The sequence below is a fragment of the Marmota monax genome, unplaced genomic scaffold (genome assembly GCF_021218885.2).
Source record: "Marmota monax isolate L192 unplaced genomic scaffold, Marmota_monax_Labrador192_F-V1.1 WCK01_AAM20220418_F8-fsc00208, whole genome shotgun sequence".
Lineage (NCBI taxonomy): Eukaryota > Metazoa > Chordata > Mammalia > Rodentia > Sciuridae > Marmota > Marmota monax.
Window position 1 is genome coordinate 1,497,780 of NW_026693914.1, and position 26,001 is coordinate 1,523,780.

The 26,001-nt window shown below is 51.8% G+C and overlaps 2 long non-coding RNA genes across 2 annotated transcripts; one reads left to right on the forward strand and one right to left on the reverse strand.

Annotated features, from left to right (window-relative positions):
* Positions 1-12,150: 12,150 nt before the first annotated feature.
* Positions 12,151-17,126, reverse strand: LOC131424903 (uncharacterized). Its single transcript, XR_009228534.1, has 2 exons — positions 15,657-17,126; positions 12,151-14,877 (listed from the first exon to the last, which is right to left on the reverse strand). It is a non-coding gene; the product is annotated as an uncharacterized LOC131424903 (long non-coding RNA).
* Positions 14,758-21,133, forward strand: LOC124105954 (uncharacterized). The gene is made up of 3 exons (XR_006855938.2): positions 14,758-14,999; positions 15,737-16,006; positions 17,171-21,133. It is a non-coding gene; the product is annotated as an uncharacterized LOC124105954 (long non-coding RNA).
* The last annotated feature ends 4,868 nt before the right edge of the window (positions 21,134-26,001 follow it).

Sequence of the window (26,001 nt, forward strand, 5' to 3'; positions counted from 1 at the left end):
CGTCTTTAGAGCCAACCCCAATTCCAGCGGCCCAGGCCCTGTCCTTGTAACCTCCTGAGATACCAATAGTAGGTCCTGTAACTAATCCCACATTAGACAGAACAGAACCCAAGCCAAGAGCAATGAAGCACCTTGCTCGATGTCACAAAGCAATGGCAGAGCCAAGGCCCCAACCCAGAGCCCTCTCCTGGAAGCAACTCCACCCCCCTGCACAGTTCCTCTGATTTCCCAGCAGCAAGGGCTGCCTGGAGGCTCCTTCTAGGAAGGCTGCATGTTCTGCACAAGCTGGTATAAGGATGTGGTTAGACAGGTGGAAAGCACCCAGCACAGTGCCGTGCCCATAATAGCTACTCAATAAATCCTGGTGATCCAGGGTGCTCACCTGCGTCCTTCCTTCTGCCCCCACCCCCTCCCCCCACACTTTGCCCTACAGAGCTCTTCATCACCCATCCTACTCCCACTTGTCAAAATGAGTAGTTAATGGATGGACAACACAGAAAGTTCTGCAGCATCAGCACCGACTGAGACCTGATGACACATTCAGACTCTGGGCTGGCAGTGTGGCTCAGTGGTAGAACATCTGCCTAGCATGCAGGAGGCCCTGGGTGTGATCTCCAGCACCACAGAAAGAAAAGAAAGGAATTCAGATTCTCACACTATACACCCTGCATCAGAATCTGCATCTTTTGATCCATATTTTTAAAATTTTTTGATTTTACAAGTAGGCCTACATATAATTACAGTTAAAAGTTCTTTTTCAAGTCAAAAAGCCTATCCTCTTGGACAGAGTGTTGGTTTTAAACGAGTGGAACATTGCTGGCAGCCTCCATCTCATTCTGCAACGCTCTTTTTAAAACTTTTTTCCTGTTAGCAAAGTTCTAGAGAATGTTCATAAATCCAGCAGCTCAGAGGAGATAGAACATTTGGAAACAGTTCGACATGGACAGAATTCAATAAATCCAAGACTGGCCCAGTGCCGCACATCATGTGAATCTCTCAGATCACAGGATGTGCATCTGAGCTGGTTAAAACATGCAGATGAACTTGGGGCTGACGTCCAAAATTATCAGAGGTGGGACACAGACAGCCCAAAGCAAGCAGCGTTGTGTTCCAGGGGTGAGAGGACGCATCGATGAGATTTAACTGCCGAGTTTCCCGAGCTTGGTGCTGAGATTCAAATAACAAAAAAAACAGGCAGATGCAGATGGATTTCAGCAGATAAATAAATAATAACAAAAGGAAAGAAAGATAGACAGAAAGACTGCTGAGTTTCAGGGGGCTGAGCGCTCCAAAGTCACCGAGAGCTTTCAGAGATCAGTGTCTGTTAGGATTTCCAGCAACTGGCTGTGAGAGTCGTCACACTTTTCAAAGTCATTGTCACAGGCTTCTCTGCCCATCCACTGGTGATTTCCCACCCAAGGTGCATTGCCTCTGACTTTCCTGGCAGCCACAGGGAACAGTGTCAGCAAGGGACTGCCCTCAACCATCTGGGCTATTAGTTTACCCTTATCTTCCTCTTGCTGCTCCAGGGTCCTGCTCCTGGGACTTGCTCAGCTCTTTTCAGAAGTACCTCCAAGAGCCTGGCATGCAGTCCCTAAGAGGACAACCCTCAAGCACGAGGCAAAAGAGGCATCAGACAAATATCCCACTTTTCCATTCTTCAACTTGTTCTGAAGTTTATTCTGCATGGTTGCTTGGAGAGTCCCGGTGAGACTCACCCCTGTCTGTCCACAGCATAACCTCCATTAACCCACTGTTTCCTAACCTTCCTCCTTCCCAGGTGACCCTGCGCTTCCAAAGATAAGCTGTTAAGTTAATTATATACAAGTGCCTCTCTGATTCAGGAAGAATGCAAAGTAAGACACCACTTGCACATCCATGTTTCTTTCTAGACTCTTTGCCCATGTCTGCAATTTTCTAAGTCAGGAAGAATTGGGGTTTAAAGTTGAGAAACATTTTTGATTCTTTTGCTCCTTCTCTTCCACCCCACAGTGTCTTTCTGAAGTGCTCGAGGAGCTTCCCCGTGGCTCTTCCCACTGGTTCAAGTCCCTGATGACCTCTTCCCATTGCTCGCCCCATTCTGCCTGCAGAGATGCTCTTGAGGCTGGGCTCAGCTGGTCCTTTCAGAGCTCTCTGAGGTAGCCGTTCCTTCCCTCCACCTTAGCCCAATGACTGTTCTCTCTCCTTGGAAATCCCTTTACGCGGTGATCACTTTATTCACGTGACATCTCTTTGGACACGTACACTTCTGGCTCCTCCTGTGAAGACTACGTGTGCTGGAATCAAAGATATTAGATATCCCATATGCTCTCTTTCTTTTTGAAATCCCTTCAAAAGGGGCCCAGTCAACATCGTCTGGTTTAATTTGACTGACCATCTCACACTGTTAACAAAGCGAGTGCAGATCAATGATGCTTTTGCAAGCAGACAAATTTACTCACTCCCCAAACTATACTGAATCAATCTCAAGCTCCACCCCAAAACTTGATATGACAGCAAACTGCCCAAGCTGGTAGAATTAATTAGCCTGCATCTATATACCAATATCATTATATCGAGTTAATATTTTCGGTGGTTTGTGGAATCGTGGAGGAGCAAGTTGGAGGTATTACTGAGAAGGCTAGTGTACGTCCCAAAGGCTCCATGAAGAATGTGAGTGGGTAGTTTTCTGTCTTAAGATGGAACAGTGATGATCATTCATTCATCAATCAATCAATCAATCAACAAACATCTACTTGGCCCCTGGTAAGTACTCTGCTGAGCACTGGGGATCAAGATGAGAGATAAGGTTCCTTTGTGGAGGAGACGGAATACCTTAGTGAACAGCTGAATGAAGTACTTGTGGAGTCCGTCAGAACAAGGCAAGGCAGAAGGCTAAGCCATCAGAGCAGGGAGGGACTGGAAGCTTTCTCAGAGGAAGAGGAGAGTTTCAAAGCTGGTGGGAACTAGAATGTCCCTTGCTGGCCCCTCTAGTCAAAGGCTTCCTGGGGTGGCTCGCTTGATTGTAGCTTTAAAAACAGAAAAGTTTAATAAAAGATGTGGAGGTGACTGCGTTGAAGGGGAGAGCATGTCTGGAGATGCCAGAGAAGACAAGGCTGGACTCCTCTGCTGGGGGAGGCAGAAGGCCCTGCAGCCTCACACCCAGAGGTGACCGTCTCTGAAGCTCCTCAACCAAGGAGAAGAAGAACGTCATTTTCCCCTGGGAATGGAGTGGCTTTGGGGAAGCCAAACACCCAAGAATGCCAGTCCAGGCAAAGGAGGGCATGGGACCCATCCAGTAGACACCGTCTCCCTTTCACAGAACTAGTGAAATCCAATATGGCAACGGTATGGAAGGCCTGGCTGGATTCTGCAAGACGCTTGTGATGCAGATGTTCTCAAAGCCCTGGGTTCAGCCCTTCACCTCAGATGCCTTCCCTGTCCCCTGCTGCTCATTTCTTCCCCTCCTGGAGCAGGTCAGATGGGTGGGAGATGGCGGGCGTTGAGCAGTGCTGGGAAAACGCCTGGGCCCCACCCCACCCACTCCCACTACCCCCTGGAAGGAGGAGGCAGGTGGGCACTCCCAGCACTCCCCGGGGAACACTAAGGCTTTGTTGGCTGGAGGTTCTGAAATCAGCCACCTCCCTTACCTCATCCTGAACTGTAGGTTCTGTCTCCTCCTCCTTCACCAGGGCATGGGGGAGGGGGCCCGAACCGCAAGAGGGAGGGGGGAGGAAAGTGGCTAACCACCGTGGCTCCCACGCATATCCAAGCCTGCCCCCCACCCCATTCCCTCAACTCCCTTAACACATGGGAAACTGGCTTAAAGAGACGGCAGAACTTGACCCGGATCATGTGGAGGGTGGATGCCTGGCCGGCTCTGAACTCTGCTTGTTCCAAGTGTCCTTTGACACCACCTGTCTTGCTCCTGGCCAGACCTCTGCCCAGTTGGAGAGATGGCTCTTTGCAGAAGAAACCCAGGCAGAAGACAGGAGGAGACCCATGTTCAAGTCCTGAATCAGCCCTTAACCAGAGGAGTCTTGGTTTCCTGTGGGAAAATCGGGGTCACCCTTATGCACAAGTCTCCAAAGAGGTCGTAAGCCATACCTGAATCTGTAGAAAAGGCACAGCTGAGGAGATCACATAAAAACCATCACATTTTAATTAATTCAATTAAATTTTTTGAATGGCATCTACATGTCAAGCAGGGAGAAATGACATGAATATGATCCTTCAGCATAGAAGCAGAAGGCATTCTTGAAGAATTCACACTGTGCTTTATTTTACAATGGTAGGAAATCACACCCAGACAGGGCAAGTAACTCACTCAAGATCACACAGCAAGGTAGCAGTAACCACTAAGTCCTAAGATAGCTCACCTGAGAATAGGGTCTAGGCTTTAGATGGCCGTCCAGGCTCTGAGGAAGGTTTGAAATGTCATCTGGTTCAACCTAACAGCCCTGTTCTAGATCAACTAACCAGGAAGCTGAGACACTTACAGGGCCCCACTGAGGGTCTCCCCAGAAGGGGAATCAGCCACTGCACTTTTGGCAGAAGTCAGCCACCCTGCAGCAGATGTCCCGTGGAGAGGACAAGCCCCAGTTTGCTGATGTGACTTTGCTGAGGCCGGGCTCCAGGCCCAGCGCTGAAGAGAACCTTCTCGATTTCTCTCCAGCATCGAAAGGGCTGATGCCAGCGTCTGCCGTAACACAGGTGAGATCTTCTAATGCGCTACCCGTCTGGCCACCTAGGAGCAGGACCTGGGGGTACCAGGGACTGACCCCTGAGCCACAGACCTCACTGCCTGAGCCCTCTCCTGGCCAAGACCACTCTGCGCAGGAAGAGACCAGAAGAGGAACACAAAGGTCCAGGGGGCTAGGAAACATCAGGGCCTCGGAGGCACTGGAGGAGTTGGAAGCTAGGGATAAGCCACATTCGATGGCCTCAGAGGCCACGTGGACACAGGGTTACAGCACAGCCAAAACCCAGGCACATGCCACAGCAATGTCACAACCCTGGGTAGTCACTTTCAATGACTGTCCCACAGTAGCTGGTTTAAATAGCAGCCTTGACTTTCTCATTAATAAGCTCAGTGGTTCACCTTGGGAGACTGATTCCAGCCACAAACATGCCAGAAAGAAAACGATCTTCAAAGATGGAGCCCAGTGCAGGCCAGCCCCATCACTGAGCAGAGGTGGAGGTAGACGTCTCTGAAGCCTTCCTCGTGGGTCAGGAGGAGCTCCAGGACTCGGGCCTGCTCCTGCCTAAGGGGTTCTGACGGGAACAGGCTAGGGCTGGGGAGCGGGGACTGTGTGGTTTCTCCAAGCCCCAGAGGGATGCTGAGGAAGGCAAAGTCTGCATGAGGGTTAGAAAGAAGGGGTGGGAAGAGAGGCAGGGAGAAAAAAGAGGCAGAAAAGAACATTTCTGTCCCTCCAACAGTGGGACAGTCACTGCAGTCTGAAGCACCCACTGCCCCAGATTGTCGCCTGACCTAACCCAAGTTCTCTGTCCTAACCACCTCTTAGAAAAGCCACCTCTGACCACCCTAAGCATCTCCCACTCCCCCGCTGGGTGCTGGAGAGGACAGAGACTCATGCTCCCTGCTGCCTCTAAGAGAAGAGACCTCACTGAGTCAGACTCCTGCCCACCCGCTCTACGTTGTTCTCAGTGAGTGACCCCATTGGTGGGCAAGAGCCCCAGGCCCAGGTTTCTCAACTAACTCATTTAGCAGCTGTAAGGATCAGACATTGAGCCTCAGACTCAGTCCTGCTCTGCAAATCCAAACTTCCCCTCTGAAGACTGTCCCTGGAACCAGGCAGGAAAGGGCAGCAGTGCTCAGGTGAGGCCCCCAGTGCCACACCAGTCCGACCTGCTACCTCAGCCCTGATCAGTACTGATTCCTCTTGGCAGTTCTACCTGTCTGAGGCCTGAGTCCATCTCTCAGGTGTTTCTAAGTCAGGCAGGGTCCTCCTTAACCCCTCAACCTATGTGATTTTGGCCTCTCCCCCACTAGAAAGCATCCACCAGAGTCTTGGACTTGGATCCCCTCTGTGTCGCTAGTCCTGGAAGTGTACCCAGCACTGAGAGGAGCTTGCTAGACACGGACAGAGCAAGTAGGCAATCATTATTGAGGTTCCACTAGATACCAGGCATGGGATGGATGGGACCTGATCCCCTTGCACCCCTGAGGATGTTGGGATTGAGCCACTTTGCAGAAGAGGAAACTGGGATTCAGAAACAGAGTCACACAGATAAGGCACAGCGGAGTCAGACCCAAAGAGCAGGAGCCCCGCTGCATGAAACCACACTGGTAGCTCCCCACTGCAACCGCAGCCACTTGGAGTGGAAAGAACACTTCTGAAACTTTGTTGGACAAACTAACCTTAACCTGCCTGTTTTTAAAATGTATCTGAGTCAAGAACAGAATATTTAAACAGACTGTAACAAGTAAAGAATTTACATAGAAAAAAAGCAGCCCAGGGGCAAATGGCTTTACCTGTAAACACTACCAAATCCTTAAAGAATTGACACTAACCCTTCACAAACTCTGAAAATGCAGAAGTGGAAGAAGGACCCCTTCCCAACTCATTTTTATGGGGCCAGTGTTTCAGTGACGTAGAGGACAGAGATTTCAGGAGAGACGGAGATGCAGACCAACCTCCTGTATGAAGATAGGTGTGAGAGTCCTCAACAAAGTGCCAGCAGGACAAGGCATGACATGTGAAAAGATCACAGACCAGAACCAAGTGAGAGTTAGACCAGGAACACACCGTTGGCTTAGCAGATGAAAATCAGTCAAGGCAATATGTCATGTTAGTTGAATAAAAGTTAAAAATAATCATTCTTAATTGACACCCAAAAGACAGTTGGCAAAGTCCAATACCTTTTCACGATAAAAGGACTCAGAGAACTAGAAAGGGAAGGTCACTCCTTTGACACAACATGCAGCAGCTGTGGAAAGTCCAGAACTAATATCATACCACGTGGTTACAGCAGGATGGTCGCCTGTCAGGAGAATGTGCAGGACATCCACTGCCACCACCTCTATGCCACACTGTCCTAGAGGCCCTAGTCAGAGCAATCCAGCAAGAAAGTTTGACGAGGTCATCCAGGTTGGGAAGAAGAACTAACACTCTCTCTGTTTGAGGATGATGTAAAAAGTGCTGGTGAGGATGTGGAGGAACTGGAGCCCCATCCCTGGCTGCGGGATTATCAAATGCACAGTCACTTTGGAAAACAGACTGGCAGTACTCAGATGACTAAGCACGGAGTCACCAGTTATATACCTGAGAGAAGTGAGAACATGTGCCCCTACAAAAACCTGGGCCCGGATATTCATAGCAGCATTAGTCACATGAGGCAAGACAGAAACAACCCGATGCCCATCAACAACGCATGAATAAGTGAAAGAATAGGGTAGAGCCGGACAGTGGGACACTCTTCAGCCACCCTAATGGATGAAGTACTGATACCTGTTACAAGGTAACTGGACCCCGAAGACATGATGCTTAATAAGAAAGCCAAGTGCACAGGCCACTAATTGTCTGGTTCCAGGTACATGAAATACACAGAGTAGGCAAATTCATAGACACAGAAACTAGACCAGGGTGGGGCTCAGGGGTTGGGGGATGGGAACTACTAATGGCATGGGTGTTTGGGTGTTAGAGAATATTCTGGAATTAGTTAATGGGGATCGATTCACAACTTGGTGAATACTAAAAATCATGGAGTGATACATTTAAAACATGAACTTTATGGAATGTGAATAACACCTCAATAAAGCTGTTATTTAAGATAATAAATGAAGTCCTTTAGCCAAATATATTTATAAATTGCCATAAAGACCAATTAGCACATGCTAGAAGGAGAGTCAAGAATTAAAAGGAGAAAGTAAAGGTAAGATTTCTTCTGTAACAAAGGGGGCACTGTCCCTGAGCTAGGGGACACTGTCCCTGAGCAAGGCCTAGACTGCATGCCACCTATTCCAACTGAGCTTTAGAACTAAAGGGCCATTGGGAAACACCAATTTCCCTGCTACCGAGTGTGGCGGTACAATAGTGCCAACGTCATTGAGACATCTCAAAAAATTCGAGTATAATATTTAATGGCAAAGTCCAAAGTCTAGCAATTTGTATCCCAGCTGGGGAGCCAAGAGGTGACCAACCCTCCTCCCTTCTGGGCCACGTGAGTCACTGTGGAAGTTCACCTCTTTCTGCACCCCAGCTCACACGTGGCACTCAGGCAGGCGTCAAAACTCACCTGCGAAATGAACGCCGGGCCAGCTTTCTTTCCTGTTCTAAAATCTAGGACTCCGCTAGATCCAACCCAGGCAATAGAACTCTGAAGGAGAAGCATGGACGTGTCTGAGTCCTTGAAGGGTTTGTATTCCTTTTAGTAGCCACCAATTACAAGTCAGAAATATGGTTAGTGTCACCATTAAATGATATTTATCTCACACTTACATGCAAGTTTGGCAGTGTGTTGAAATGGTCAGTAGAAATATGTACAAAGAAAACTGCCTCCTCCGGCGTCTTGACCTTTTAGAGGTCTGAGCTCCTATTTAAAATTGCAACCAGGGCTTGTCTCGGCCCAGTTCTGCTTTGCTTTTCCATGGCACTTACCAACTGCCAGCGGATGACCAAGTTTACTAGTTTATCTTGCTTATTATTTGCTGCCCTGGGAGCAGATTTCTCTGATTATCCAATACACCCAGCTCTGTGCCCCATCCAAAGTAGCCACCAACTTGAGGTTTGTTGAAATAGTTGAAGGAATAAGGCTTGGGCCCACTTTTTTTGTGGTTATTTTAACAACCAGAGTTTTTAATGAAATTCATGCCAAACAGGTGTGTGCGTGCATGCGTGCGTGCGTGTGCGTGTGCACACACGCACGTGCATCTGATCTTGGAGAAGTCAATCAACTTTTCTGTACCTGTTTCTTCCATCTTAGACATAGAGTTCCCCCTCTCCCTCCTCATTCTGTAAGATGCTTTAAAGTGCAGCAAGATGCAGAGGACCACAGAAACTGGAGGCTGTGCTGGGATTCATGCATCAGATATTCTGCCGTCATTTTTTGGCCCCAGGGATTGAGCCCACTGAGCCACATCCACAGGCTTTTATTCAGAGACAGGGTCACACTTAGTTGCTTAGGGCCTTGCTAAATTGCTGAGGCTAGCCTTGAGCTTTCGATCCTCCAGCCTCAGCTTCCCAAGCCGCTGGGATCACAGGCGTGCGCCACCACGCCCGGTTAGATGTTCTGCCCTCTTGGAACTTAAACTCTAACTGGCTTTGCAACATGCTCTTACAAACACCCCATCATTCAAGCATCACAACAGTAATTTAAAGTGACAGGAACTGTTATTTCCTCTTTTGAAGACATGGAAACAAGTTCAGGCGTGTTGATGCTTGCCAACGTCGTGTAAGGACCGAGTGGTCAAGCTGGGGCTTGAGCCGGTACCATCTCAGTTCAGGTCCCTTTCACTCAGCCTGTGTCACCCTATCACATAACTAGGGTGCATCTGGGGGCGCATTCAGGAAACAAGGAGCCCTCCCGCAGGGAGAGTGCAATCACCCAGTTCATTTGCTGATTGAACTGAGAGCATCTGTCTATTAAATTGTGGATGTGTCAAGTGGCCTAAAACCTCCTCGTGCTGATGGGTTTGTTTTGAAAATCAATTACTGTTTAAAAATGCCTCAGATCACATGGTTCTGTTAACCCTCTCTTCCTCTGGAAACAACTCTTTCTACCTCATCCCATGTTTGGAGCAGGAGCAGCCCTGTTCTTCCCGGGCCTGCCCCTGCCCCTGGGCTAGCTGGATAGGTCCAGGCCCGATGGATCTGACTTAAGCCAATCCGGAGTCCTACCTGGGATCAGAGGCCCTCAGGGAAAGCTCCAAGATGTCCAAGTCACAGGCTGGACAGTGCTCAGGCTTCCCCGCATGGAGAAGCAGGTCTGTAGCAACAGCAAAGAGAGCTGTGTGCAGAGGAAAGTCAGCCCCGTGTGTTCTGCAGGTGGACTGTGCACTTCCCACTCTGTCTCTTGATATCTCATTTTTTTCTTTTGAGTTTTGTTCTTTTGTTTGTTTGCATGGTTTATTGGTTGATTTGTTTTCTTCCCCAGAAGGCCCCCAGTAAATTCCTCTTTGGAGCCATCCTATTTCCCACTGGGAATCTGTTCCATGCAACTAAAAATTCAGCTCCCAAAACAAGTGCAAGAGGTTTGATTGGGAGAGCCACCCACAGCGACTGTGGAGCTGGGAATGGGATCCTAGCCTGTCATTCACGGACTTACTTTAAAACAGACTGATGCTTGTGGACTGTCTTCTAGCTAAAAAGTTTCTTAAATTTTGGGAGAATTCTCAATACATTCTCAATACAAACTCTCCTGCTTGGAATTCCCTTTGGCTCGGGTAGCAATGGTTTGCTAGAGGGGCCCCCTCGCAGCCAAGAGCCCACCTCTGCCAATACCCCAGGAAAGCTAGTGGAGATTCTTGAAAGGAGTGGGGTCCGCTGCTTGTCTCAGTGTTCGGAGGAGGCTTCGGAGTACCTGGGGAAGGCAGCAGCTGAGGAAGCATATGGCAGAGCAGACCAAGAAATGTTAAAGAGCCAAAGACAAGAACCAGCTTGTTTGTGTTCAGAACAACAGAGGAAACCTGGAGATTTGGTGAAGGGTCTCAGCATTATAAGGCTTTCTCAGCTGTATGATTATTTCTCTGCCTATTTTATAAGAGGCCTGAGTTTGACCAGAAATATCACCTCAGAAAGAAGGAAGAAGAAATTTGTCCTGGGTCTTTGGACTCTGGTTTTTGTCTGACTTGAGGTCCTGACAGGATGTAGATGGTGCATTCAAACCCGAGGTACAAGGGGACAATGGACAGGGCCCAGGGAAGACAACCAGGGGCCAGTAGGGACTCAGGGCCAATGAAGGTGGGAAGACTTGCCCCTGAGAGGTCAGGAGATGCAAGAGGAACCGCAGGCTCTTTCCAGAATTCAGAGACGGCAGCTATCTCGGGAGACCCGCCTGCCAAGAACAAGGTACTTCCCTTCCAGATAGTGACCTCGGCCAGTTGTTGTCCTGACTGACCTCAGCCAGAATCCTCAGGGCACAGAAGCCTGCAATGCAAGCCAACAGCCTGCGTGGGGCATGCACGGGGCAGGGTGGGGTCGTTTGGGGATAAGAGCAGGATGCTCAGAAGGAGGAGGCCCAGCCGGCAGCATCCTTAGAGGGGTGCTGGACAGAGACAGCCCTAACCTCCCAGGCCTGTTCTGGGCTCCACTTCCAACATCTGCCCTTTCTGCCTTTTAAACTCAACCCGCCCAAACCTGCCCCCTCACCTGGCTCTCAGCTCGAACCCTGCCCTAGAGCTCGGGGTCACTTATGTTTCTCCAGTCCTGCCCTTCGTCCCTCAGGCTTAAAACCCTGGGGCCCTCCCACTGCACCCTTGTGGACAAGCCCTGGCTGCTCAGCCCTGGCCCCGCTGGCCCCTCCATCACCACCTCCTGTCCTGTCCCCTGTCACTGACTTCCACCTGTCTCCTCCCATCCACTCCTCAGTGGCTTCCGAGCCACCAGTCTGTTCCTTCAATGTGCCTTTCGCACCTTGGCCTGATGAATCTGCCTAAAACTCCCAGGGGATTGTCACCGCCACACCTTCACCACCCAGCAGCCCCTCACTGTTCCCCTGCCCAGCCTCAATCTCTGCCTGGGGGAGGGGCTGCGCTTCCTCGAGTCTCCTTTGCGCTCCCCAAAGGTTCTGACCTTTCTCTCGTCCCTAGACTTGTAGCTTGGACCTTCCTGCCCCCTGTCACTGGAAGCCAGGCACCGGGGCTCTTTCGGATTTGCCCTCCCACGTTGTAAACTCCTGGGCACCGCCGTGCCCTGCTTGTGGCTGCGGCTGCTCCCAGCACCCGGCCGACAGCTGGCTCCTGTAGGTGTTTGATCCCCATGCTCCCAACGAGCGGATGGGACTGGCGCGTGGGAGTTTTATGAAGGCCATGTGTGCCATCCATTCCTTGGTCTGTCTCCCTTGTCGACACAGTGACACGGATCAAGTAAGCCCTAACGCGTCCCGTGCTGATTGTGGGGCATGTAACTAATCCTGCGATAGACTTGAAGTGCTTTAGGAAAGCACCTTTCAAGCAGCTTCACAGCACATTCAGGCGCACAAGGTCGGGGATGGATGTCTGGAGATTTATTGGATCGTTAAGTGGCCTCGGAAACAATAAGTGTTGTGTTCGTCCACTCGGGGAGGGAGATGGGGGACCTCACCCACCCAGTCTGGCCCATGTGAAAACCAGCCCTCGGGCTCCATGGACTCTGCGGCTCCCCAGGAGAGTACAGTGGAGGCTCGGAGCCCCTGCTGGGTCTGTGGACTCAGTCTCCAGTCCATGGTGGTCAGTGTGGGTGGGGAGGACGGGGCTGGGGGAGAAGCAGTCTGTCCCTTTCTTCCTCCCTGCCCCCTCCTCCCTCGCCGTCACCCTGCCTCCTGCACAAGGAACTATTGAGAAAGGACAGAACAAACGCTCCCTTATGCGCTCGCTCCCGGGGCGACTCGGGCTTGTCCGAGACAGCTGCCTGTAGCACGCTATGGTTACTCATTACCCTGCTGCCCGGGCAGGCAAAGGAGCAGGACTGAGCTGACCCTGGCTCACAGCTCCGGCCATAAATAAATAAATAAGTCAGGTGAACCAGGGGAGGGGGGTGGGGAGGGGAGCGCATGCTCCGTAGGAAGAGCCAGGGCTTCCAGGGGGCAGGGACAACCCAGGGAGGGAGAAAGGACAGAGGAGCCTTGTGCTGCTGGACATTAGGAGACACCCTGCTCCAGATCCCTGTCTTGGAACCAGGGCGCAGCCCGGGCCCCCTCTAGCTTGGCCAATGGGATCAGTCCCGACAGTTCCCTAAAGCCACCCATTCCTCCAAGGTGACCGAGCAGGAGACCCTCAGTCCCAGCTGCTCAGTCACCCAGCTCCCCAAGGACCCGCGTGGGGATGGCTGGGAGAACGATGTGCACGTGTGACCATGTGTCTGGTGTGTGCGTGTGACCTGTGTACACGCGTGCTCTGTGTGCTCTGTGTGACCACACTGGCTGAGCGGTGGCAGAGCAAGAAAACCACGGGAGATTCCAGAGAAAACCCCATCCTACAGCATCTCATGGGTGGACCTTGAGGAGACAAGGTGGCACTGGGAACAAGCTGTCTGCATTCACTTCCTGTCTCTGCCCTTAGTTGCTCTATGACCCGGGGTAAGGTGTTTGACTTCTAAGGTACCCAGTTTCCTCATCTCTATAAAGGGGTGATAAAATGCCTAACTATGGGTGACAGGAATAAGTGAATTGGCATAACACATCTAGCACTGGCACAGAGCAAGCACTCTGCAAATATGGCTCTTGTGATTATCACTTCTTCAGGAGAAAGTTCTTACTGGAGTCTAATCTAACATTGCCTGCTTCATTCCCTGCCTCCCAGGGGAAGCCATTCCCTGTAGAGCAATCCCCACCTCTACACAAAGGCATCCTCTTGACCCTAGCTGAACGTCAGCCCTCAGCACTCTATCCGGGCTCTTCCAGCCCAGACAGGGAGGAGAGGGGGAGCCAGCACACTGCCCGCCATGGGCCTGAGACCCAGCCCCTCCCTGGTGGCGCAGCCGACTGAGCCTGGCTGGGGTTGCCCGCCTGACATGGACAGCCGGCGCCTTCCTTCCTAGATCTCCAGATGCTAACGACAAAGTTATTGCCACAATAAAGCAATGACAGGCCCTATCTACACCAGTCACCCTTCACAACCGGTTTGCCCAAGCCACCCCTCCCTGCCTCCTTGTTAGCTCTGCCCCGGCTTATCTGCTGCTGGAGTCACAAGTCTTGGGTTTAATTGTGGCAAATTAATTATTGAACTCCTCAGCCAGCTCCTCCCAGGCACTCGGGGCCCCTCCCGTCCACAGCGCTGGGCGGGATCGCTGGCCAGACGGACCTGGAGTCGGTCCAGCCCGGGGACCGTCCAGTCCATACCGGGCAAGGGACCTGCCGGGCGAGGGACCTGAAGCCGCTGAGTGAAAGGCTCTTCCTCCCCAGGGACACGCTTCCGACCTCTGTCCATGCACCTGGGTGAAAGGCGTCTTTCCTAGTACGCGCCCACTGCCTTACCCTTGGGAATGGGTCGGTGCTGGGCCGACTCTCATCTGCTTGCTTCCGCTGAGCGGGGTGAGCACATGCCCGGTCGGTGTGGACGTGGTGAGGACTGATGAGTGTCCCCCCCCCCCCAGTCTGTTTGTTGTGTAACAGTCGTATCTACGCAGTAACCCACGGCATTCATTCACTTGATCACACTGAGGTGTGCAGCACGGTCCACTAATTGCACCCAGGTGTGGGCGCCACAGCCGCGTCTCCTCCTAAGAGGTGGCGGAAGGTGGTGCTGTTGCCGTCCCGGCCCAGCTTACAGAGCAGGAGACCAGAGGCGCAGGGAGTTGGCCTTCCTGGCTCAGGACCCCAGGGAGTGGCGAACCAGGGCTCGCTCCCAGGCCTCACCAGCACGCCTGAGCTTCGAGTTCTGCTGCTTCCAGGAGGACGGGCCTGCCGGATGTTGTCCACGGTCCCTGGGTTTCCATGGTGACTTTGCCACACACATGTGGATCCCCAAACAACGCGTGGCTCAGTCGAGCTTTTGGGTTTCATAAAGGTGGCCTTAAGTCACCCAGGGCCTGCAGCCCCCCGACCATGGCAGGAGCGTGTCCTCCTCCACCGCCTGCTCCCCTCTCCACCAGCACCCTGGGAATAGTCGGAGCTACTGGAATTTCTATTGAGAGGTATATCCTTTGCAAAGGGTTGTGGAGTTTACGGAACTGTTGCTCATCGGCGTCTCTTTGTGGCATGTCCTTGCTCCCTTCTTTTCCCAGCCATCTGGAAGACACTCTGCAACGAGGACCATGAAATGGGACCCGTGTGAGACAGTTTCTGGGCGTTTCTGGGAACACAGTTGGGCACCAAGATCAGCGTTTCCTGGCAGTTTCGTGGGGGCAGAACGCACTGTTGTGGTAAGAACGGGCTGGGGAGCCAGGCGGTCCTGGGCTGAGCCCCTGTGTGCCCCAGCAGTTGCACAACAGTGAACCCCCCAAACCCCCCGGCCCACAACAAGAGGCTTCCACTCCTACGCTGCGGGCCTGCCGGTGGACTGTGGTTCTGCCACGCAGGATGGACTCCGCGAGGCCCCTCTGCCTGAGGTCGCCTATTGGCTGAGCTTGGACTGGTCATCAGTTGCTGCATGACGAAGTCCCAAAAAACTCAGTGGCTTAAATCAACAATATTGGACTTCTCTTGATTTCTTTGGGCTGACTGGACCGTCTCCTGCTGGTGGTACCCCTTGGGCTCACCGCTGTGGCCCTCATCCCACCAGCCTCCCTCCCCTGTGCAGGGCCCCTCCGTCCTGTGCCATGTGTCTCTCACAGACTGACTTCCTCCCAATATGGTGGGCTCAGGGGTCCCTCAGAGGGAGAGTGCAGGAGGCTGGGCCTCCTAAGGGCTGGGTTTGGGGCCTTACACTCCCTTCTGCCTCGTTCTACTGGTTAGAACAAGTCACGAGGTGGCCAGCTCATGTGCAGGTTGAGGGGACAGAAGCAGACTCCACCCCCGTGGTGACAAAAGAGAAAAGCTCCCATTGCAAGGGGAGGAGGGTTCAGGGTGGCGTGACTCACCGTGGGGTCACACAGAGGTGACTGTAAGCACAGTCCAGCGCGGTTGGGCTCAAGTCCACTTCTGCTTTATCTGGAACCAGGGATGACAGGCCATGAGTGAGCCGGGATATGGTCTTCGTCGGGTGGACCACGGGAGCCCAAACCAAGCCAAACTGCACAAGCACCTCAAAGCCACAGCCGCTGTCATGGTCACTGACGTTCCATTGGCCAAAGCAAGCCACAGGACCAAGGCCAACATCACAGCGCAGGTGTGGTGGGAAGAGGTGTGTGTGTGTGTGTGAAGCTAAGCAATGATCCAAGCTTCAATGACCTCACTGTACCTCCTGAAATTGAAGACCTGGGCAACACAGGTAACTCATCCCTCATGGGACGATGGTAAGGCAAGATGACCACCTCGTCCCTATCTGCCTGGGACTCTGCTACTTTAGCACTGAAGGGCTTACGTTCCAAGGGTTCCCTCCAGTCCCGGGAAGGCAGGGAGCGTCGGGCCGTCCTGTTTTGAAGACTAGGTGAGATCCTCCCAATAGTCCCTCACTAGATGTGCTTATGGTGAGGAGCCCCTCTCTACAGAGGACAAGAGCAACTTTCTGGTGGCCACACAGACCGTCCAGGGGATAACCCACATCTAAACCTGGTGCTCTCCTGCACAAGTGGCCCTCTCCTGCAGATTCCCACACGTCCTGCTTCCCGGGACCTGGTGCTCGAGGTCTCCTCTCCCTGGTCCTCACAAGAGCCCTGTGTTGGGAGGAAACCTGAGGCCCAGAGCCCCTGTCAGTGAGCACATGGGCGCCCGATTCAGGCCGGAGTGCTGGGTACCCACAGGACACACAAGAGCTAGCCTGTAACCAGACAGGGCCCTTGAGAGGCAGGGAGGACGATGCCCTGTGAGGCCTCCAGCTGGCCTGGTCATTGGCCGCTCGGCTGGGAAGAGCTGATCCTCTGCACCTCCATGAACTGGGCCTCAGGCAAGTGGCCCGTCCTGACCCACTAGAGTTGGAGTCCAATCTCCCCTGGCCTCAGACTCACTGATGGTGTGGCTTGGAGCAAGCAGCCCTGGCCTCGACTTCTCCACTTACGTACGGCATGTTTTCTCTCCCACCCTGTGACGCCCTCTGCCATGTGAAGGTGCAGCAGGGGACCCTTGCCAGATGTCAGCTCCTTGATAATGACTTGCCATTCTCCACAACTGTGAGCTGAACAAACTTCCACTCATTATAAGTCACCTGGCCGGGCTGGGGATACAGCTCAGTTGGTAGGGTGCTTGTCCTGCATGCACAAAGCCCCGGGTCCAATCCCCAGCACCACAAAAAATAAAAAAAATAAATCACCTGGCCTTGGGTGCTTTGTTATAGCAACAGAAAACTCAGATAATCATCTCCCTGACTTCCCAAGAACCACTAGGAAAGTGAGCCAAAGAGTCTCCCTGAACTAGGAGGGGCCATTTCAGGTGACCTGGTCACCTCCTTTCAGGTGAACTCCAACAGAGGTAGTTTATTGTTATTTTTTTTTCCTAGATGAAAAAGAAAATGACAAAGACGAGGCACATGGTCACCGAATAGCATCCGATGTGCAATCGACCCCAGGGTCTTGCCTGTGTGCTATTAAAGAACCGCCCATCTTCTTGAAGCCACAGTTGTGCTGGACAGTGAATCAGGGGCCCTGCTCTCTGCTTCTCCCTGCTGTCAGGACACAGCCCGATGGGAAAGCAGCTCAGCTCAGTCAACAAAAAGGCACGAGTACTTACATACGGGACAGAGGAGGGTGGTGCAGACCCTGCCCGACACCAGTGAAGGGGCGAGTGGACTCCCTCGGTGAGACTGGTGAGGATGTGGTCATGATGCTATCCAGCACCAGGAAGACCCCTTCGCTCCCCAGGGAATCCCCACTCTGAGACCGGGGGCTGCCACTCCCATCATGTCCTGGGTTCCTTCCTCTTCCGAGGGCATCCAGAGGACAGGCACCTTCTGCTGGGGATGTTTCCTAAATCCTCAACATCTGGAAGGAGCTGCCACAAAGGCCCCCTTTGTGTAGCCAGGGAAATGGGCAATAAAATAGCGCCAGACCCCGCAAAGCTGGGCAAGGAGGCGCACGGTCCAGGGCCCTGGGAGTGGACACGGTGAGGTCGCGGAGAGGTGTGTCCGGAGGCACAGGTCAATAAATCACAGCATCGCTTATCTAGTGCTTCCTGTGTGCCGGAGGCTGCTCAAGGGCTGTGTCCACAGTGTCTCGTTGACAGGAAGGTTGGCAAGGTGGTCACAGCAAAGGGGGACGGTGCCTCTGAAATCACAGAGATGTGGGGACTGCAGAGGACAAAGCATGGGCAGAAGATAGAGGTATCAAAGTAACGTCTGCACAGAGTCGCCTGGCTGCCTCTTTCTATGTTAACCACCAACCTTCAGCACCCCGAAAGAACCATCTGGAACCCTCTATGGTAAAATGGGTCATCTCAAGTCCTGCAGAGAGTGATATGTAGAGGTCCCCAGTGAAGTCACACCTTTGTCCCTGTGTCCTACAGTGAGGTTTACCAGTTGTCAGGGACCCTCCCACCCCACCCCCGTAGGCAGAGTGTTCCGCGAAGCTTCACTTGCATTTCAGAAAAGTCCCTACTAGGAAAGGGAGAGATGGGAGTAAGAACATGGTGGGTTTGGGGGAAGAGAAGAAAGGATCCCGGGGGTAAAGACACTCCAGGGAGCAGAAGGACCAACACTACCCCCGGTTTTCATTGTCATCCTTGGAGAGAGAGAAAAAAAATGGCTACCTCTGTGACATAAGATCAGTAGTCCACAGGCAGACTTCTATGGCAACGAGAGCTTTGGAAAGTAAAAGTGCAACAGCAGAAAAGAAAAAGAAAAAACCAGTAGTGGAGCTGGAACGTGGGGTCAAGCAGGCCACGGACAGAAAGAGGTAAATGAAGAGGAATGATGAGAAAGGGGGTCCAACTGGGAGGTCTGAGATCCTACAGATAAGGATCCCCAAAGATAAGCTGAAAAAAGGGCGAGGGGAAGAAATTGTGAAACATAATACAAGGAAAGGAACCTGGGTTTCCAGGTTACACGGGCCGTGCTGGCCCAGTCCAGTCAACGAAGCAGCGTCCCACCAGCACCTGTGCCCTGAGATCTCCTCATGCCGCCTTCCTGTCCTCAGCGGGCAGGTACCCCACATCATTCTGACTCACCCTCTGTCTCCTTTTTCTGCTTAGAAGGGCCTTTGTGGTTATCTTGGTCCAAGGGGGAAATCCAGGGTCCTCTTATTTTGAGGTCAGCCGGTGAACAACCTGAATTCCTCGGCCCTCTCCATCCCTCTCTGCCAGGCACCAAGGTGTCCAGGTGCTGGGGATTCGGTGGCAGACATCTTCATCTTCTTCAGGAAGCCCTTGTTCTGCAGGTTGCAACTTTGCATAAAATCTGGGTCATCTCCTTGAGGATCAAAGGGAGAGTGGATGTTAGGAAGGATCGCGGAGTAGACAGGAGGAGGGAGGGCAGGGCCCCTGGAGCCACCTAGAGCCATGCTCCCATCCCAGGCTGAGCCTCTGTATCACCACCAGGGAAAGAATCCTGGCTCGGGCCAAGCCACCTTGGGGGAGCTTCTGTTCCAAGAAGTCAAATGAGGCCTAAGGAAACTCTCACTTTTTAAGGTACGAAGTTAACAATATTTGAACTCAAAACGGGAAGAGATACCAGGCAAGCACAGAGTTGGGAAACAACCACCAACCTCACCTGAGATATCTGTGGATTTAAAGAACTCTGAACTTAAAGAAATCACCTTGGGGCGCATCTTCAGAGAGAGGGAAAGAAGAGGCACATCACGACGGCCTGTCTCTAGAATCTCATGGTGCGTTGGACTCATTAAGCTTTGGAAATCTTTTACTTAATAAGAAATACGGTTTTTCATTTTAAGATGACAGACACGGTTCGGAGCGTCTGAAGAAACCCATCCGAAGGTACAAGGAAAATGCCTGGCGACGCGACCCCTGGCTGTGTTGTGGGGTGACAGGGTCAGCCTGGGAGAGTCCAAGGGACCTTCCCCGTGAGTGTGCCCAAGGCCCTTCCTGAGCTACAAAGTTCATGGCCAGAATCCCATTTTCCATCCCTCATAAGACCCTGCTCTTAGGAACAGAGCTTGGAAGGAAGTGCGCAGGACATTCCTGGGGCCGCATCTGCTCCCCGAAGCCCCGCCGCCCCGCCCTGGGGAACACAGCTGAGATCCTTATCGCCCCCAGCTCTGGCACACTGAGCGTGTGATACACCTGTCTCCACCATCAGGCAAATGAGTGGGTTCACAGGCAGAGGCCTGCCCTGCCAAACAATGCTCCCCTTTGTCCCCGCCCAGAGCTCAGGAGCCGCAAGGAAGCCACATCCGTCAGCACCTGTCAGGGCCCTTGAAGCACACAATGCCTGCGGTGACCCCCACCCCGAGCCGAGCCCCAGGCTTCCCGCAGGCTGCTCTAACTGACACGCAACGTGTCAGTCACCTTCTGAAAGCCAGGGGTGGGGCCGTGGAAGGGGGGCACTGGGCCTGCCTCCCAGAAGCCAACCAGAGCCAGAGACGGTGCTGTGAAACCCTGACACATCCTTTCTTAAACCCAGCCCCAAAGAGCACAGCACGAAGAAAAATCATCTCCCTCATCGCTAGAGATGTAGAACATTTTTTCATCTATTTATTGACTGATGGTATATCCTCTTCTGAGAAGTGGCTGTTCAGTTCCTTGGCCCATTTATTGATTGTGTTCTTTGGGTGTTTTGTTATTGTTGTTGTTTTTGGAGTTAAGATTTTTGAGTTCTTTATATATCCTAGAGATGAGTGCTCTATCTGAGGTGCATGTGGTAAAAATGTGCTCCCAAGATACAGGCTCTCTATTCACCTCACTGATTGTTTCTTTTGCTGAGAAGAAGCTTTTTTGTTTGAATCCATCCCATTTATTGATTCTTGATTTTAATTTTTGTGCTAGAGGAGTCAGAATGGCAGCTATTAAGAATGTGAACAACAATAAGTGTTGGCGAAGATATTGGGACACTCATACACTGCTGGTGGGACTGCAAATTAGTGCAGCCAATGTGGAAAGCGGTATGGAGATTCCTTGGAAAACTGGGAATGGAACCACCACTTGATCCAGTTATCCCACTCCTCAGTCAATACCCAAAGACACAAACAACATACTACAGGGACACAGCCACATCAATGTTTATTGCAGCACAATTCACAATAGCTAAACTGTGCAGCCAACCTAGATGCCCATCAGTATATGAATGATAAAGAAAATGTTACACACACACACACACACACACAATGGAATACTATTCAGAATTAAAAGAGAATAAAATCATGGCATTTGCAGGTAAATGGATGGAGCTGGAGAATATAATGCTAAGTGATGTAAGCCAGTCCCCCCAAAACCAAATGCTGAATGTTTTCTCAATAAAAGGAGGCTGATTCATAGTGGGTACGGAGGGGAGCGTGGGAGGAATAGATGAACTCTAGATAGGACAGAGGGGTGGGAGGGGAAGGGAGGGGGCAGGGGATTAGGAAAGATGGTGGAATGAGGTGGACATCATTACCCTAAGTACATGTATGAAGACACAAATGGTGTGACTCTACTCTGTACAACCAGAGATATGAAAAATTGTGCTCTCTGTGTATAATATGAATTATAATGCATTCTGCTGTCATATATAACAAATTAGGATAAAAAAAATTAAAAAAAAAAATCATTTCCTATGTTGGCAGAAACTCTTTTGGCTATTTAGCAAACATGGTGTGAACCAGGGTGGGGCACAGGCCGGGCTCACGCGGCCAACACTCTGAAGGACAGACGAGGGAAGATGGAGGTTGGAAATGGGAGTCCCCAAGTGAGACCCCCCTGCCACAGGGACACAGGTCAGAAGGGGTGACCTCCTCGTCTGGAGCCAGTGAGGTGGCAGGCTTTAGGGGGGGTAGGTTGCAGCCGAAGAGAACCTGGGAGCAGACTCCGTGGTCTCTGCCCACGTCCTTCTGCAGAGTGCTCCAAGGGTCCTGCAGACCAGGAAATTACTAGCATTTTCCTTGGGCAAACAACTTCCCCTGCAGACACCAGGATGGACCTTGGCACTCAAAGCAAAAGAAACGAGAGGATGGAAGAGGAGGGTGCAGTCCCCCCAGGCGGGTCCTCGGCATTTGCCTGGGTCCCAGGGGCAAGGCAAGTCCAGAGCTGTGGGTAGTGCTGGTTCTGCCAAGCCCCCTGGCTCCCACATCCTATGCTGCACTCACAGGCTTATTTATGGGAACAAAGTGAGCTAACAAATGAGTTTAAAGAAAAGCATAAATTCCCTTAGAAATACAGGATATCTGAGCCAAATAATATTAAGTAAGATTTTATTGCTTTTGGCTAAAGGTCACTGTTTAACTAAAAGGAACATAATAAAATATATGCAATAGAGAACTTCAATAAATTACAGTAATACAGTAAATTATAGTAAATTTATACAGAAAATTACAGTTATATAGTAGATTATATAATGTCACTCTGTATGTGTATGTGTATGATAATGGTATCAGAGCCATGGAAAAGAGCAATCCTTTCTGTCTTTGTCCGTTTTCTGTTGCTATAACAAAATACCAGAGGCTGGGAAACCAATTAAGAGTAGAAAGAATGAAAAGTCCAAGAGTCTGGTGCCTGTATCGGCTGGGCTTCTGGCCAGGGCCTTCTTGCTGCCTCAACACATGGCAGAGGACATCAGTGGTGGAAAAGAAGTGAACCAGAGAGAGCCTGCTTTATAATGCAGCCACTCCGAGATAATCTATTCATTCATTCACAAGGGCAGAGTCTTCATGGCCCAATCATTTCCCAAAAGTCTCATCTTTGAATATCATTACATGTGACTTCAGGGATTAAGTTTCCAACACTCGAGATTTGGGGACACACTGAAACTATCGTCCTTCCCTCTTCAGCATACAGGCTGGCCTGTTTATGAGTGAAATGAAAGGATGTCTTTTTTTTAATCACAGGGGGAGGTAGGGCAGGGCTGGCTGGGGTGGTGATCACTGCACTGGGTGGTGGGTTCAAGAACAAGACACTGTGCCGTTTTACTTCAGTGCAGATTTGAAATTCTCCAAAATAAAAAGTGGAACACAAAGGCATTTGAAAGATCAAAGCGGAGTAAAGCATAAGTCTGTGAGTGCCTGGGCTTAAGGAATACACCGTGAAGCCTGTGATAGGAACTGGCTTTGCTTTCCAATTGAAGTGACTAAAATAGATTTGGTTTTGCTTTTCAGACACAGACAACAAGAAGGTGAGTTAGTTCCAGTTAACTATCGTTGGACAAAAACCCCACTCACCGTTACCGGTAGGATTCCAGCAGAGAACCTAGTAACGTTGACTCTAAAATACTTCTTGAGTCGTACCAGATTTATATCCTCAAATCAGAGACCAGGCGGAAGGTCCTCTGACTCGCAGGCAGCTCCCGAACACAGAACACGTGTTGATCAGGGTGTGGTTTACAGGAAGACTGCCAAAATGTTCACATGACAGAAGGAAGAGTGGCCAGGGACAGGGGCTGGCAGCAGGCATGTTTAGTCATCCAAGACCCCAAGGTGCAGCAGCCTCCCAAACACCCTGCAGGACACGGCTATCCTGTTGGCCTGCTGCTTGGGGGAGCTGGGATTGCACTGTTAGCGGGTGCACTGCCCACGCTCATGTCACCACGGAGCCTTGCTTCTTGCTTCTGTTGACCGCACACCGTGCTGATGTTAAGACTAGGAGAGAAACATCCAGTGGGACCCTCACAGCCCCTGTCGAGGTGCCCTTCCTTCTGCGGACAAGATCCTAATCTCCTTCTCAACTTGTTCCAGCTTCAAACACCCTGGGACGGCTGCGTCCCTCTTTCTACCTGCCAAGAGAATCTGAATGCCGTATGGCGCCGACCAACTTAGGGGCCGTGGGCAACACGGGAAGTGGATGATGCCCTGAGTGGCAGGACACCAGGTGCTCGTGGTAACACCCCCAGGGGCCAAACAGGTGGCCGCAGCCTCCCTGACCAGCAAAGGAGGCAGGAGATGGCAGCTGAGCTCGGGTGCTGGGGGCAGCAGCCTGGGCAGAGGAGGGGTGTTTGCAAGGCAGCCCTGCGCCCTACCTGTTGTCTGCACCTTCCCAAACCACAAAGCCCTCCAGGAAGCTGCTGCCCGGGCTGATCCCACCTGCCATGCTATTGGCCTTGTCACCTCCTACCCATACAGGGTTCCAGGGATGCTGGTGGCTGTGGGTGCCCTCGGGAGGAAATCCACTTCTTCCTAAGCCGAGTCGCTGGCTCTTTCCCCCCCGCCCCCCGCCCGGGGCCACGCATTCTCAGAGGGTGCCGATGGCCCGTCCGCATCCCTGTGCACTACCCTCCCTCCCTCGTTAGCCAGTTCTTCCACCCCAGCCCCCAACCTCATGGAGAAGCTGAACCATCCTGTGCTTCAAAGCTGGGAAATGCGTATTGAGAGTGGCGGAGCTCATGGAGGAGCACAGCTACAGCCGACCTTCCCTTTGACCTCAGAGGATGTACCTCTGGGTCTGTCACTGCTTTCTAGCCCCTGGGTCTACCAGGGACTAACGGAGGTGGCTCTGTGCCTGGCGAAGCTGTGAGGATGACAGTGAGAAACTGGCACCATGTTTTCTGGTGTGGAAAAAGAGGATCTTACTTCTCGGTGCTGCCAACCTGACCGGCTGCCAGGAGTGCTACATTGAACAGACACGCACACCTACATCACCTGCCTTCCAGACCGGCCCAGGCGACTGGGCGAGGAAACAGCTCCCAGGAGGGAAGACAATGTGGGTTCATGAACCTTGCTGGTTTCCAGAGCACGATCCGTTTTAATCTCCACCCGAGGACCTGACAGCCAATTCTGCCAAAGCTCCCTTCCCACTCCAGTCTGGGCTTCAGAGCAGGAGAACTAAGACTTTAGTGTGACACACAGGGTTTTGTTGCGTTATTACACAAGCCTATTATATGAGTTTCAAATAACTATGCACAGCTTGGGGACCTATTAGGTCTCCATCCTCTTGTAGATTTTGAAGTGGGACCGCTTTGGTTTTTCCCCACGTCCCATCATCCCTTTTCTTCCGACTTTTTCCTGCAGAAAATAGCTGAGGCTGAGTAGCCAGTGTCCCTGAATTTGTGTTATTGAGGTTGACTTGTAAAAGTTTCTGCATCAAAACAGAAGTGACCACAAGGAAGGCATCCCTGCCACATCCCAAGAGCGTCTAAGTGGAAGTGGGAACTTGAACGGGAAGCGTTCTTGACTCAGCCCCGCTGTGCTAAGGAGAGAAGATGGGACAGGAGGGAAGGGACACAGAAAGTGGACATGCAGATGCCCACCTCTCGATGTCACTGGGTCATGCAAAGAAGCCAAGAGTTGGCCACAGCCTTGACCTGCCGCTCTGAGGAATCAGCCTGTGGGAACCCCAGGATCTTTTCACAGCCACTGGGAGCTGCGAGTGCCTAGCAGCCGGGGGAAACCTAGCCTAGGAAGCAGGTGTCCTGCTGTGGACTTCCAGGGGAGAAAGGCCTCCAGCCGGGGTGGGCTTGGCAGCAGATCCCTCCCAGTCAAGTGCCAGAGGAGCTCTCAGGCCCGCCGGCACCTGGATGCAGCCTTGAGACCCTGAGCAGAGGACCCAGGACAGTCAAAGTACCGGCCCAGAGAAACGGTCACGCAGGTCACTTTTATCTGCTAAATTCACGATAGTTTGTCACACAGAAATAAAAGACAAATTCCATGGCCGTCTCCCACCACGTGACCAAACATGAACAGTGTCCACATGGAAGACGGCGGTGGATTCATAGTTTATTTAAGAGCCACCTTTCCTTTAATGGCCATATTGTAGGTTCGTTAGGGAATAAAATAATTCCATTTCCCATAGTTTCCCACTCAGTTCAGTGAGTATTTTTCATAGAAAGAGTTTTGGAAACAGAGCAGGTTCCCACTGCATCAAGGTGTTGAGCGACCTTAGATACATGTGCTGATCTTAAATTGGGTCATTGTTCGTTCCTACGGGACACCTTCCAGGGTGGGCTGGTGACCAAGGTAGGCTGCAAACAGTGTACCCTGAGCCCCCCTAAAAAGTCAACTCAGAGGGGACCCCTCTAGCACCCCCAGCTGCACAACTATGGAGTGGAACCCCAGCCTTGTTAAGGGCTCCCCCAGGTGACGGTCCCACTGTACAGGTCAGTGTCCCATCACTCGGACAACCAACCTGGAAGGAGGAAACATTTATTTTGGCTCATGGCTCAGCTGTACCAGTCCCCGGTTACTCGGCCCTGTTGCTCGGGGGCTGTGGTGAGGCAGAGCAGTGTGGTGGGCAGAGCAGAGCAGAGCCGCTCACCCGTGGCAG